Genomic DNA, 6000 nt, shown 5'->3' on the forward strand with positions numbered 1-6000 from the left:
AATTCCAGTCAATATCTTTTAGTCGCCGAGGTAAGGCAAATAATGTTATCCTTGAACCTCCTAAATGTTACAGTGAACCAGTGCAAATTAATAAGGAGAAGAAAAAAGACTCGGTATTCTACATATTTAATCGATAAAGACTGTCATGAGTTTTGCTTGTCAATCCCAGATAAATGTACCTACCATATGAATCCGGATAATTTTCATGAAAGATTTGACAAGTAGTATTATTTCTAACTGTGTCAAATATGTAACTATTATTTACTATATAAAGTAAAAAATAAAATAAAATCATATGTTCTAGGTATTATTTCTAACTGCTGTCAAATATGTAATGCCGCAAAAGAGTGCGACACTTCGTACCCTTGTGGCACAGCCTCAAGGGTTCCGTCGTCGTGGCTGGTCCTCGCTCTCCCTGCAGCGGTGCTATAAAAGCGATCTACGCAGTGCAGGTCTGGAATGGCGGGAGGCGCAAGAGTTGGCGATGGATCGAGGGAAGTTATGCGAACTTGTGCTTGCCCTATGCCCCAATGCTGGGTCGTGACAGGATGAAAGAAGAAGAAGAAGATTTACTATGTAAATGTATTAAAATAAAATGATATGTCCTTTGGTTTTATTTTTAACTATCTATCAAATTTGTACATATTGTTTCAAATATAAATGTATTAAAATAAAACTATATTTTTATTAAATAATAACCTTCATCCAGCTACCTATATCCTATGAAAGTACTAAACTATTACATCTTACACCTGCAATAATAAATGCCAGATTACTTGATTGACATTATAATAATCCATATGCTCAAAAATATGGTAATGTAATGGTAAAAATAATTTAAATTGTCTCTAAATGATAAAACAATAATGAAATCACATCTTTTGTACCTACATGTCAAAAGAGATAAGTTTTCAATTTATATTCTTTGTTAAAAAATACGAAAGGAAGAAAGGGATATGTCAAAAAAATATAGTAAAATCCATAACTATTGAAAATCTGATATATTTATGCCATAAGTATATCAATTGTAATAGACAAGTGCAAAAAATAAATCCAAAATAATGATTTTCGTTTTAATTACAATTAATTTAAGAATATTCTCAAAAACGCAAATTTTGTTTTGCCTCTCCTGAAAAGTACCGATTTTCGACTTATCGCCCTTTTCCTTTTGCACACAGATATTACCTGGATATAAACTAAAATAAGTTTATAAGATTGAACTGAATAAACAAACATACTTTAGAAATTAAATTAAGTGCTAAAACCAAACTTCTGTGTGTAATAACAATGTAAACTTCTGTGGGAATTATAAACAATATCTAAACTTCTGACGAGTTTCATTTGACTGCCTCTTGAAAGTAATTTGGACAGTTCCGACTAAAGAGAAACAGTTATATAATAAAAATATTTGTACTATCAAGGGTGTGAAACAATACCATCTGAGCTACCCGACCCCCCTAGATTTGTCAGTACCTACCAGTGTTCATTACAATAAACAGCTTCCTTTGTAGTTTATGAATGCCATGCTTGTTTTGGGGAAAAATTCTAATTGTGTATTTTTGTTTGAATTACGACTTTTTGTGTTACATGACCGCTCATTTAAAAATACCTATTCTCTGATATAATGAGCAAATTCAGTCAGTCCCATCTTCCTCGTAATAACCAAGTTCGACTGTAGCTCGTTATAAAAGTAAATAAACTAAAATGTCAACGAATGTTTCCTCATTACATCCAAGATCTCGTTATGTCCGTAATCATAATAACTGAGTTCGACTGTATTAGACTAGAAGATATACGGTGTAAACGTTAGCCCATCTATAATAATAAATATCATACAAAATATATGGATTCCGATGTTCCAAGCAGTTGGGTAGTATTGTGATTAACTTCCCGTTTTTGTTTTGAATTTATTTTATCTCTGGCTTGTGGTTACGTAATTATTTTTAATTAATAGTGTCTAGAATAGGTTTATAATAGTTTTAAATCATTTAAAACTCAGTCTTTTTAATGGTATTAAAAACTGATTATTATTATAGGTATAGCTGATATTTGCAGATAGATTTCATTGACATTCGGATGAAAATGATCTTTCCAACAAATCTTGCTAATACCTACCATTGTTTGTTCAAAAAAATGGTAATTGACCAAGGCATCACAATAATACGCAATGGCCAGATTACCATGTCCACTCCAAAACGGAGTATATCTATAATTATATATACTAGCTGAGCCAGCTGGCGGTCGCCAGTCTGTCTCGCTAGGTCTTGCAGACGGCTTGGCGGTGTTGGATATTAATATATTTGTGTAGTATGCATAGACGGTGCCATAGTTTTCCCTTCGGGATGGATTTTCATTCACCTCAGACAGTTTGACATTTCGCTGATTTGTCAGTTTTACGATTTGCAAGTCATTACTGCCAATATAAATTTGGGCTCATATGCATAATCTATTCTAGAGTCTGACCTTCACAATGTCGTCCGACACCACCTAGCACCTGATAGACCTAGCAGAACAGCTGGCAATCGCCGATTTCTACCACTGACATTTTAATAGAATATAATATGTTTATATATTGCACTTTTTCATTCATACTTATATTATGTTTTCGTTGAACTAAGAATACATATTACACATGTTGTTGGTTAGTTTTTTATAATTCATTAAACCCTGCCTAAACCAAACAATAGTAGTTAAAACTATTATTCTATCTATTAACACAATCATTGCTGAACTTTTAAATACCTTGTAATTACCATATTTAAATAACACGTTAATTATATCTAATGGCCAAGTACTCCAAACGCGCCAGTCGCGATGTTAGCACTAACGCAACGTCTTACGTGTTCGAAGTCGGCGCGGAGCGGAGCGGCGCTTGCAACTCAAACGTATAACGAAAAAAAGACTGTCTACGAACATTTTCACACACGGTTATACATTTGAGTTGCGCGCTCAGCGCCGACTTCGCCCACGTAAAACACCCCGTAAATGAGTTACGCCCACGGTGGCCGCGCGGCTTAAGCATTGGACTATCACGCCGTGGGTCCCAGGTTCGAATCCTGGACCTGGCAAGTACACATATTGTTTTTCAATTTGTGTGTGAGTCAGGGTATGGACCTAATAGGTTGAGCAAGTGGCTGAAATCCATTTCTCGCAAAAAACAAAAATCTGTTAATACAAACCTCTACTCTGTGGAGGCCCATATGGTCGGACATGGTCGGAAAAATGAGTTAAAATCCTTACAGCGCTGAAGGCATAATTGTTGTGGCTGTATTAGATGGCCATTAGATATAATTAGCATGTTATTTAAATGTGGTAATTAATAATAGTAATTAAATACTCCGCGGGGAATGTGTTTTAAAAATTCAAAATGATTTATGATTTAATGGCATTATTTTAAATATTTTGCAGACAGATGCATATTATGGCTTGGTTTTCCCAGAGTTTAATTGAATTTTAAAAGCTAACTGACAACATCGTAAATTGTATTCTTACTTCAATGTAAACAAATACGTAGAATTGACAAAGCTTAGTGGATCCACCCTACCTCCACCCATCGCCACAGCAGGATAGTCTAATTTTTCATACATTTAGATTATTGCGTTACAATATTTTTATTTATTCAATGGGGGAAGATCCCATTAGATTGAAAAAAAATTAAAAACTATCTCTCGTAATAAGTCTTTCAAGACACCAAGATACTCAAAGTTATTACCACTCTGAAGGGGTGTATCAACACGCTTTGCTTAGGAGCGAAAATGGTATTTTATTTTAAAATTAGTAGGTTCTTAATAATACTACTGAATAAATTCCAACATGCTTAATTTATTATTTTATTTTTTTAGTACCTACCTAATTATGGCGTAAAATAGTAATAATTGACTATTATAATATTATTTGCCAATAAGCGATATTAAAGGTGATAAAGAATAAATGATATGTAATGTCATTTTTTACAATATTCATAATTTACAATAACATAATCATCTTACAATAAATGTCTAGATTGAAATTGATTATTTTATGGGTGCTAATAGAAATGTCACATTTTTTCGATTATTCCTGCAAATTCTAAATTTGAATTCTGACACGTCAAATGAACTTGTTTTAGGTAGCTCGCGAAAGAAAACAAATGACAATCATTAGTCTATTAGTTTGACAGATAAATAGCAGTGACGTGGTTTTAGCTTATATTTTCGTAATAATTAGTGAGGAAATATGCATTTAATACTTGTAGCACGCCAATGTGCCGCTTACAGATTTGAATAGTTTTGTGGAATATTAATTCATATTTGTGAAATATCGGTTATATAGAAAGTATTAAGCGACAATATAATCAATTTGAGGTAGACGGACAGCAAGAAGCGAAAATGTATGGTGACGGATATAAAACACGATTTAAAAATGATTTTATCTGTGATTGTGTCGAGTTTTATCAGATTGTGCCCGATTCAAATGGAAGTAGATTCGGGACTCCAAAAATTGAAGTGAATTCCTTTAATAATCAACAAAGTGGTATTTAAATAAAAAAGTTAACGTATTTTCCAAAATCTCTTAGGATAATAATATATAGGAGATAATTATAATTCAATACTAGTTACACATAATTTTATTTTAATTCCGGGAAAAATCTAAAATACCAGACAATATTATGAAGCAGTGTTTTTTTTATATTTTTTGATCATTGTTCATAAAGTAGCATTGATACTTTTTCTTTTAATATAACGTGCAACAATAATTTTATTCAATGAAAACAATCGAGACACAATGAGAATCTCGATGGTTGTCAAATACATATTACCCCTGTGCCACCTTTGATTTGATTTAATTATTGATAAGAATGTATTGGGAGCGCTGGGCTAATCACCTTGCCTCCTTAAACGAAACAGATTAACAAAACACCTACACAGCAGCCTCGGACGACAACCGGCTCTGTAAAACGACGACCTTGCATGGAAATGGACAATGAAACAGGTAGAGTAATCCTCTCTAACAACTCGAGTATGCGCATTGGGACATATAATGTTCGCACCCTGCGTACCCCCGGAAAGGACCTGCACGCCACACGCATCATGCACACCTACGGTGTGGACATCCTAGGGCTGAGCGAAGTGCGCTGGAAAGGAGCCGGGAGAAAGTTGATTGAGGGTTACTCTATTGTCTACTCAGGTCAGGAGCAATACCATCGCCAGGGAGTGGCAGTATTGGTGTCAAAGAGAGCAGCCCGTTGCCTCGTGAAATGGGAACCAATCTCGGAGAAACTGATACGTGCCTCCTTCAAGACGCCTGGTAGCTCCCTGACCGTCTTTCAGTGCTACGCCCCCACTGAGGATGCCGACGCGCAGACAAAGGATGCTTTTTACGATTCTCTCCACGCGGCAGTCTCCGCCATCCCCCGAAGAGACCGCGTGATTGTAATGGGGGATTATAATGCGAGAGTAGGAGCAGACCCGGTGCTTGGCCCCACGGTGATGGGACGACACGGCCTCAGTGACCCCAACGATAATGGTGAGCGGCTCGTAGAATTCGCCACTCTGAACGAGCTTGCAATCGGAGGCACTGTTTTTCCCTACAAAGACATTCACAAATATATGTGGACGTCTCCTGATGGACGCACGAGGACGCAGATTCACCACTTCTTGTACATCTTGAAGCACCGAAAGGAACTTCTCGACGTGTGTACTTACAGAGGCGCCGATATCCATAGCGATCATGAGTTACTTATTGGAAACATCCGAGTAAAACTCAGTCGCCAGGCGAGGCCTCCAAAGCGCGAACAAATTGACGTTGAGAAGCTCCGACGCCGAAGAATTCGGATCGACTTCGAAACTGCTGTACGAGATAGTGTAGATCGTATCTACGAGCGGCACAAATCTGAATCCGACCTCATTGAGGCGGATTGGAGCATCATAAAGAATGCGATTGTGTCGTCGGCTCGTACCGTCCTTGGTACCAGAAGGAGTGAGCAGCCAAAGTGGATGTCTGACGAAACGTGGGTTGAAA

The sequence above is a fragment of the Rhyacophila brunnea genome, unplaced genomic scaffold (assembly GCF_057557595.1).
Source record: "Rhyacophila brunnea isolate RB1 unplaced genomic scaffold, BYU_Rbru_1.0 scaffold_5, whole genome shotgun sequence".
NCBI lineage: Eukaryota > Metazoa > Arthropoda > Insecta > Trichoptera > Rhyacophilidae > Rhyacophila > Rhyacophila brunnea.